The following is a 10,563-nucleotide window of genomic DNA, read 5'->3' on the forward strand; positions in this document are numbered from 1 at the left end:
CAAACAGACACACTGCATTTTTACGCACATTTTGTGCTTTCTATTGTGCTTGTTGTTGGTGTTATTGGTGTGTTGTGCAATGCTCATGAATGAAATACGATAGACGAAGCACCAGCAGTAAAAAAAAACACGCTTTATTATTGTTGTTGTTGCTCTATATTTTTTAGTTTTGTTCTTTTTTCCACTGTGCAATGCCTTGCTTCACATTTCCTGGTATTAATGAACTTAACTGGCAGAAGATAGCAACAGCAACAGCAACAACAACAACAACAACAATTTTAAAATAAAGCAAGTGCTTGAATGAATTAATAACTAAATCCATGAATGAAATTTTTTCTGTCTGATTAGCCCCATCGTCCCCCCTTGTCTGCCCTTCTCTTCCTTTCGCACGTCATTTAACAAATGCACACACACACACACACACACACACACATGTGCATGCTTATAGCGCCGTTTGAAATTTACAAATTTGGTTTACATCAAATTTTTCGATTTAACTTTTTGAATGCGTTCAGAGCTGGAGTGTATGTACATATCTTATATATCGTCGTTTAAAGTGCAAAACCGCGTAAGTGAAGTTGTTGAAATTATTTTCTAGAGTGTAAAAACACTCTTTGACTGTTTTAAGAGCCGAGAATTGGGCCATCCCTGGTCTAGGTCACTGCTATTTTTAGGTGGGGTGATATCTATTCCGTTAAATAATTTTATAATTCATAGGAAGAGATGGGAGAATAGGTTCGTACAAAAAACTCGAATCTGGGGCCAAAAACAGCCATTCAAATGTTCATACAAAACTGAAATAACCCGACTCTAGAGCCACCTATCGGGCATAATTTTTGCAAATGAGACCATAAATAATATTCCCCTGCGCCACCTACCGCAGAAGCAAAAACATTGCGCAACTCTTCTTTGAAATACCTTTCGAACAAAAGAACAATCATTCACATCAGTTGAGAAACATAGGAGCAGTAGGGAGGAATAGATTTGTATTCGTATTATCTAATATGTAGATGATCGGTGCCCAAGAATACTCCTCGCCAGTGTTGCCGTTGTGCGACTAAAGGGGCAATCTGATCCAATACCCTTTCACCCGACTTTTTGAAATTTTCGATTTTTGACCCTTTTCCAAAATTATGTGCAATTTATGACCCTTTTCAGAGATTTTTTTTAGAAAATGTTAACAGAACATTGCTATTAAAAGGTATTTATTTCCTCCTGTAAGTACTAAAAATTGCATCACTTAAAATTTTTTAATGGAAATACAACTCTTCTCCTTGAAAAAATAATATGGTGTCCCTTTTTTCGTCACTGACCCCTTTTTTGTGACTTTATCAAAATTTTCAACGGCAACACTGCTCCTCGTATTTTCGTAGTAAAACCGGTTCAAAATTATTTACGGTGTTTTTCTGCTAAATAATAATATAAAACACGAAACCTGATCATTGTTAGGTTTTTATATGAAAAAAGACGAATTACGCTTAGAAAAATTTTCGTACATACCTATGTATGTATGTATGTACAGTGGCCGCCAAAAATAGATTAATTGTGTTTCGTTTTTAATATTTACAAAATTTTTCAAGCTAATTTTTTTTGATATTTTTTTATGAAAATATGGTTCATGCTTTAACAAAAACTGTATTAATCACACTTTCAAACTTTATACAGAACTTAGAAAATTTTTTATATAGATTTCGAGCTTTTTAACCAGAATTTTGGGAAAAGTTTTTTGGTATGCAGTTAACAAACTTATAAGATTCTACTAAAATAAGTGCAAGCTTTGAGAGGCTAAAAAATCGCATTGATTTTTAATATTTTTTTTTTTTTGTTCACAGCTTTTTGCACTTTTTTCCATAAATAGTTCATGTTATAGAATACCATACATATATTTTCATAAAAACTTTATAAAAAAAACTTTTTCATGAAAATAATTGTGAATATTATTTTAATACAAGGTGTAGCTAATTGTTGACTCTGACTGTAATGTGTAAGTAGTTATAAAATTTATAAGTTTCAGATCAGCATGCCTTTCATACAAAATGACGAAATTCCAAGAATTTCGCAGCAACAAAAAGCTAAATTAACGATTTTGTCTACTTTCTGTACGCTTCGTGCGTACTTTTATTCATTTATTTATTTGTGTCTCCCGCCGTCCATGCACCAGCCAGCCCCCTTCCGCCCGCTAGACGCACCGGTGGTGGTGTTGCTGTCGCAGTCACTGTCGCTGTTGCTGTTGCTGTCGTCCGCTAGCTTTCTGTCTGAATCGGTTAGTCGCACATATGTTTGTATGTATGTATGTATATGTAAGTACATATATTTACGTTCATATTCTGTGCCATGCTATGCTCTCATAGACTATTTTATTCTTTTCAATGCTGGCTGATTATTTTTGCTGCGCAATAATAGTCAAAAACAGCAACAACAACAACCACACAAAACAATAAATATACATACATACATACATAGTAATAATAAAGCAAAACACAACAGAATAGAACACCGAACCGAGCTATGTATGTAAGTTTGTATGTAGGTACATACTAGTATGAGTACAGTGAAATAACAAAAAAAAAAAAACGACACAGAAGGCAACTACAATACTATGCGCATAATATTAGTGACACAGCACAGCACAGTACAACACAGAGAATGGCAAAAATAGCAACAACAGCCACTACTAGTATCACAACAAAGCAAATTTTGCGCATTTAATTTTCTATGCTGCCAACCAGATACACACAGGTATGCACAGATATGCAGTGTGTACGAACGCATATGCATTTATGTATGTATGTATGTATGCAAGTGTGATTGGGGCGGCAGGCAGTGCGTATACGTAATACAAACGCCAGCTAGCGCTCTTCGTGGTCGTCGTCCAAGGCGCTTTCAGCTTGCTTACAACGCTGGCGTACAGCTAAGCGACGCCGGCAGCGAAAAAAGCAAACCAATAAAATGCCAAAACGACAGACATACTTATATGTACATACATATCTACACACACTCTTTCATATACAGTCAGCGTAAAAAATATAGAATACCCCCTCACGTTTCTTTATTTATATTCCGATATCGAATTGAAAAGTAAAAAATTTTGATAAAATGTTATGGTATTTCTTGATTTTTTCCGAGTTCTATACAATGTTGATATTCTACGTAAAATTTTACTTTTTTCAGTACAATTAGTTTCAAAAAGTACAATTTACCGATTTGAAGTACAATTTCAACATCAAAAATAATTTTTGTACCAAATACTCAAACCTCGGCCAGCACTTTGATTCTTAATCCGTTTACATTTAAGTACCAAATTGTGAATTGCTATATGGTTATATCAATTTTTTATTACCGGCGGATGAAATTTTTTTTTATTTATTTTGAAAAAATCTAGTCAACCCCGTTTTATGTGATTAATTTTCATCTATCGAATCTATCTACTGTACTAATTTTTTATCATTATTGTTTTCATCTTTGACAAAATGATACGGTCACCAGGGTTGAGCTATTTTTTTAATGTTTTATAAAGGTATAGCTCATTTTCTGACAAAAAATTAAATTAAAATCTCAAGGTTTCATAAAAATTTCACACTTTTTATTCAGAATTAAACAAAAAAAAAATGTTGGAAAAATATTTTTGTAGAATATTCATTCTAGTATAATAAGGTGCATGTATGAAGTATCTAAAAAATACCATTTATTTTTTTTGACGGTGTTGCGCACTATCTTCTATATAACGAATGTTCGTAATTTGTTGTATATGGAAGAAAACCTTTGTTGATTATTTTTTTTTTTTTGAAATGTGAAATAAATTATTTGTATAGTTTTCGTTAGACAATGAGCTATAAAAATAAATATTAAAATTAATTTGAAAAAAATAAATAAATAAATAGCATAACCCGGATGAACGTATAATTTTTTCGCTGGGTGTACTTTTATAAATGTGGAATATAATGAAGAAATCTGAATGATAAGTTGCGTTAAGTTAAGTCTACAGCAACTGAAGCTGTACATGAACTGAACAATAAACACACTGCAGAGACAAAAAAAATGTTCTTCTTTTTGGTAAGGGAAAAAGCTCAGGAAATGGTGAAAAGCGCAATTAAGTTCAAAAAGTTACACTTTTTGTCAACAATTGGGTACAACTTTAAAATCTCAATTATCAACACTGGTTATATATGGAATTGAAAAAATTGATTCTGCTGCTTTTTGTAGTAAAATGAACTATATATTTTTTTTTTATAAAAAAATTTATATAGAAGATATTAATAAAGAAAATCGTCAACACGTCATGTTGTTCATATTTTTGACGCGGACTGTATGTGCAAATACATACGTATATATGTATGCAAGTATACGCGGTCAACTATTTTAAAACAATTTGGAATAACAGTCGCTGACAGTCAAAAAAAACAATACGCTCGTACTCAACAATCTGCTTATAGTACGTATGTATGTACATATCTACATACTTACCTACATTTTTACATACATACATATGTGTAGATAAATTTGTAAATATTTGCGTTTATTTGTGCGTGCCTGTGTGTTTTTATTTTAATTCAGAGCAGCTCACTGAATGCCCACAACTATGTACTTGAAGGCATAGGATTCCAGAAGATTCTTCGGCCGCTGAGAAATTTTCAAGTGTCGTTGCTGGCCTTTCGGTAAAAATGCAAAAAAAAAACAAACAAAAAATGTCGCTATCAACGTACGTTTGTCACTAACTCCCCCTTTTAACGATGACATGTTGAATTTGTTTTTTTTTTTTAAATACGCAAAAAGTATTATTGCTTAACACTTTTTCGCATACAAGCGTACATTTGCACATTGCTGTAGATATGTGTTGTCGATTTTTGTTTACTTTACCCTCAACCTCATAGTAAGTCGATCGCATTCTGCTTCCCACAATTCGGCATCCCACCCAAACGCACAAACCGCTTATAGCCCCGCGGCAGCACACAAGCACTTGTCTCGGGCTCTGTATCTTTCCATACATACATATGTATGTATGCGTGAGCTGGTCTGTACTTGTACTTGTATTTTGCGCTAAACTACTATAAACAACTGAAATTTCATCGAATTAAACGCAAAACTGCGTAGGCTCCATCCGATGGCAGAAAGGAATAAGCGGAAAAAACAACTGAAGAGAAGACTTTGAGGACATGCGAGCGGGGACTGGCGACGATTCGAGGAGGCCTCGCAGTTCCAGACTTCTATGCTGTCAGGTGAAACGAGGGGCTCGCTTGCCTATCTGCACCATCAAATTATGCGCGCGCTCTCTCACTCTCTCTGATTTTAAAAGAGCTGTGTTAGTTTATCTGTTTATTTTTTATTTATTTTTGGTGATATGTACGTACATATGTATGTTTATATTTTTATTGCCTCTTGTGTCGGTTCCAGTTCCAGTTCCAGTTAACCATATATGTGTGAGGTATACATATGTCTCATATTTACGTCGCCAACATTCGCCACTGGTTTCTTGCCCGCTGGTGCTACTCTCCGCGCGCAGCATGGATAGCGCTGCCTCCACCACATTTAACGATTCTCTCTCATCGGGGGATTTGAGCGCTTCTATACAATGTTGCTGGCGGCGACGGTGCCTGAGATAGCGAGTAGGTTTCCGTAAGAGCATACCGTCCGTCGTCCGACATTGGCAACATTGCTGAGAGTGATAGGAGGTGTTTGGGGGGTTTTGCGTAGGGTTGTTGATGGTGTAGCTCACCACTACTCTCCCGTTTAGTTCCTAGCGTACTCAGTGGCCTCCAAAAAACGTATCTGTTTCTGGGATGTAATGGTTTGTATTTTGTGTGGTCGGCTCTGAGTGAAAGGAAGTGACGCCACTGTGGCGATATAGACGTTTATATTTTTTGTTTCTGAAATGAAATGTAGTGAGGAGCATAACATAAGAAGTGTCAAGATTATTTTGAAATATTATAGATATGGATTGAAAAGGTATTATATTCTAACAAATATGTAAATCGGGTGGGTTGTTGGAGGAAACATTTCGGTTCCGTTTACTTTTTTTATGACAGGCATCGATATCAAAAACGATAAAGTTAATTACAATAACAATGCTTATAATGATGATTAAAAAGTGTCGATAACCATTTACATATATGACGATATCGAAAATAATACGATAATTGTGCCGACAACTCTCTGATATCTTAAAATAAGCATTAGGCGGCCGCTGTGGTGCACGGGTTAGCAGTACGCGCTACCATTTCGCAGGACCAGGATTCAAGCTCGGTTCAACTCGACATCAAAGGAGAAAAACGATAAAGTATTTTTCTAATAGCGATCGCCCCTCTACCTCAAAATTGTTGACTTCAATTCGAAGAATATTTATACATATTTACATAATTAAGAAGATTGTATTTTTTTAGCAGTGATCATAATCGAGTTGAGTATTGCGTTTTATTTTGAAAATCGCAGCAAATATTTAGTGCAAAGCAATGTGAGCGAGAGGGTGTCACATATCAGAGTAAGCAAAAATACACACAAATACTTAGTTTTTGTGTTGACTCCACAGAGAAAGAAGGCATATGTATGTACCAAAAATTTATTTCGGGTAATAAGTAGTAAGTGGTACTCAATTAAAGTAGTATGTGCGTACCTATACATAACTAGCATACATTGGTGTGCCGTAAACACTATCTGACTGGCATAAAGACCCACTTCTTTTTTGCCGAATATTCACACTTGTTTATGCACATACGTACTTACATATTTCTGTTTGTATGCATATGACTGCTCGCTCTGCTCTTCTTTTAGGTTCTTTCAACCAGCCGGCTCATAATAGTCAGCATGCACACTCAGAGGCAGCCCAAATCGCTCAACATACTCGGGGGTATTCGTCGTACTATTTACGCCTATATTTGGGCACGCTTTCGACAAGCATCGAACACTAAATACTACTTACCATACATATGCTTTGCAGCGTTTGCTTGGAACTGCTTTCCGAATTCTCTTTTTATAAACACCCCTAGTTCCTAAACTATATAGCATCGCAAATATGACAGTTGAGTCTCAACTCTGACTCTCTGACATGCTTCTTCGCCTCCTTCATCATATGTGACTGCTCTTAACAGCTACACCCATTGATTCTCTTAAAAATATTTATTTTATTGAGTAATATCAGGTTCCTCGCGCGCCTATGTTAGGCAGCATAAGTTTATACAATAAACAATTCGACAACGTAGTTTCTCTCCTCTGCATGCGCATGTATGTATGTATTTCATTGCGTGCCTAGGGGTAAGTGGCACAAATTGGAAGCCGACGCTCAGTTAGGCCCTAAAACTTTGGTGTTGGTTGGGGTGAGCGAGGAGCATTGTTGTGTGCATTTTTCTTTGTTATTGTTAGTTTCCTCGTCCTCTCATCCCATTGTCGGTGATGCGCCTCTTCTTCTTGCTCTCCTCCCCTGCCATTGACCATTTCGATGGTTTTCGCCCCGACAATCGCCATGTCCTCCCTACCTACCACCTCGTACCTACTACGCTTGCCTTTTGTTTTGTACATAGTATTACGTAGTAGAATTTCTTTCTTTCATTGCGACGCATGCGCAGTCGCTTTTTGCGTAGTTTTCATTTAATATTGCTATTTTTTGTTAGTACATGCCACATGGATGTATTTTTTTTTTTGTTTTTTTTTTTGTATGCGTGTTTTATTATTATCGTACGATTCTCGAATCGAAGCTGCACTCCTTTATGGTAAATTAATTTTAATTGACTGTTATTCGGTTAGGAAGCGCAATTTATTGAAGAGATATCAATTCATCATCGTATTGCCTCAACTCAAAGTCGGTATAAATTTAATATTCAACATAATTAAAGATGATTTCCATTGCAATAGTCTTAATGACATTAACTTGTTGGCCTAACTTGGAGATAGGTATATTTTATACCAGGGACGGCAATCACTATGAGTGAAATAATTTAAACGACCATTTAATCATTATTTTATGATTTTTATTTTTTTTTCGGTCAGAGTTAATTATTGTTATCGAGTTTTATTTTTCCACTTAAAAAAAGTATTATCAATAAAATTTAAAAAGGCATACAAACGCAACCAACTGAAATGTTGACCTGAAAATTTTGGGACCTACTCCTTTTATTAGGATGTCGGTACCTCTGAAAAGGATACGTCGAAACTCACGGTGGTGCAGCTATTGAGTTTGTGAATAATCATTATTCTTAAGTGAAAAAATAAAATTCAGTAATAAATAGAATCTTTGAGCGAAAAAATAAAAATCATAAAATAATCATTATTTTTGATCAAAAAAATAAAAATTAAGTAATAATAATTTCCTTTGAGCGAATAATAAAAATATTACTTATTATTTTTAATCTTTATTGGTTAAACTTGAAAAATGTATATCATTGTAAATTACTTGTTGAATTTTTTTTTTGGTTAAATTTAAAAAGAAATGACTATTTTCCGTCCGTATTTAATAAATTAGTACCAGGTTGACCGAGCTTTGCCCGGAGTGCATATACTTTTTAAAGTTTTCAAGATTTGGATAGCTTTAAAAAAATATTTTAAAATTTGAAAAAAAAATTGGATTTCGATATCTAGTAAGTAAATTTCTTACTCTAAAATTAAGGCGGCAACCCCATTCCGAATTACGCTGGAATTAATAGTACAAATCCTGAGCGTATATGTACTGCGTATACTTACAAAAAATTCTGATTGAAATTAACAAAATACAATTTTGTATTACATAGATGCGTGGAAACCTTGACCGAAAATATTTTCAGACTAAAGTTCTCAACAATACCTTTCATTTGATATCCATATTGCGATATTTAGATAAATTGTGAAGAATCGAAAATAAGTGGCAACCTTACACTATTATCGTAAGGGATAACGTTTTGTATATAGGGAGAGCATTGTTTAAGAAACTTCTCTTGGTACCCATGAATAGTAATATTTTAGCTTTTTTTCTAAAAAAAAAATAAATAAACTTGCGATTCAAAATTGGTGGCAACCCTATTAAAAATATTTTTTAATCAAGAATCTTTGAAATACCTTCCATTTGATACCCATAGTATGATGTTTTAATTAATTTTTAACTAATTTCGAATAGGTGGCAACCTTATACGAGTTTTCTCGGAAATAATGCCTATTCAGATAACCTTAGAATCCAAAACATTATCTGTGTACAAAATTTCATCAAAATCGTTAGAGCCGTTTCCGAGAACCCTATGGATATATATGTATATATATAATATATAGCGCATCGCTGCTAATATAGCTGACGGTTTGTTTGCCCTTCATGGTATCAAGCTGGGAGCAATATAGTTTTGTAGATAAAGAAGTTGTCTACATAATTGTGGTGGGAAGTAGTACTACGCTGTGACTAATCACTTTCGAGTTATCGATTATTAAATTCAATGATTCGTTTTTTTAAGAAATATGAACAGGAAATAATGTTACTCATACGCCGTGTATCCAAGCGTATGGACAAATTGTAGGTGATAGTAGCAGCGTAATACACTTCAATGCATTTGTGTTCATAATACAGAAAATACGGTTAAAATATATTTTCAGGACCTTTTAGTTAAAACCCATGTTTTTCCACGTTTTAACCTACGGATATCTTGAAACCCAAAAAAACCCCGAAAAATGCAATGGGGCGACCAATAAAAAATCGTTAGTATTAAAAAATGGTTAAATAAACAATTGGGTATTATTATTATTGAAAGCCTCCAGAAGAGAATCAGAGTTTTCCGATCGAAAAATATTGACTTTCAAGAATTCTATACCATTTCAACGAAAAAATTTATTTTCCCCATTTAAATATACATGGAAAACTTTGAGCGCTTTGAGCGACCTCTAAATGTTGTTTGATTTCAAAATAAAAAAAATATGGGTATATTTTTTTCGATATAGAAAATCCTAGGGGGTGAGAGCATTACAATTCAGACTTTGCTGTTTTTGGACCACCCTAGTGTAGCCACATATTCCATCCCAGCTCCATTGATGGAACACAACTCATATACATAAGCTTAAACCAGCTAGGAACATTTCTAGATAACAGATTTGTTTAGACTGTCCGGTTCCTCAAAAGACAGCACACCCTTTCAGAGAGATAGTAATTTTTATAGAGAGCGAGATGTTTGTTTGGATTCCTAGGTGCACAAAGCCCTTTACAACTTTGAAGTTATAGATCACAATAGTAATATTTATTTTCGTTCACTAATGATTAATTTTATCCATACGAGGCACCATCGCCTGTAGAGCTGCAGAAGTTCGGATTCGGCGCTTTCTAACTTTGAATTGAGGAAGTTGTTCGAAAACACCATGCGGCAAAAACAAAAAAAAATTTCAAAACACACGAAACAATAACAATATGGCCACCAAATGAACGAGAAAATTTTGTAGAATTTAAAAAAATTTAATTTTTTTTTTGTTTACAATTAAAACTGGCTAACTTTTTTTAATACATATGTATATGTACTTATTTATTCAGTTCAACAAATATATGATACTCACCTGTCAAAATACGCTTTAGTGAAAAACGTTCTTATTCTTCCCAACCAGGAAATTAGAAATTTTCCCCTGACAACTTTT

General features: G+C 34.3%; 1 long non-coding RNA gene across 1 annotated transcript; it reads right to left on the minus strand.

Moving 5' to 3' along the window:
- Positions 1 to 5,332: 5,332 nt before the first annotated feature.
- Positions 5,333 to 7,459, minus strand: LOC118736757. The gene is made up of 2 exons (XR_004992768.1): positions 6,718 to 7,459; positions 5,333 to 5,864 (listed from the first exon to the last, which is right to left on the minus strand). It is a non-coding gene; the product is annotated as an uncharacterized LOC118736757 (long non-coding RNA).
- Positions 7,460 to 10,563: the final 3,104 nt, after the last annotated feature.

Source organism: Rhagoletis pomonella, unplaced genomic scaffold (assembly GCF_013731165.1).
Source record: "Rhagoletis pomonella isolate Grant_MI unplaced genomic scaffold, Rhpom_1.0 Rhpom_scaffold_00001, whole genome shotgun sequence".
Classification (NCBI taxonomy): Eukaryota; Metazoa; Arthropoda; class Insecta; order Diptera; family Tephritidae; genus Rhagoletis; species Rhagoletis pomonella.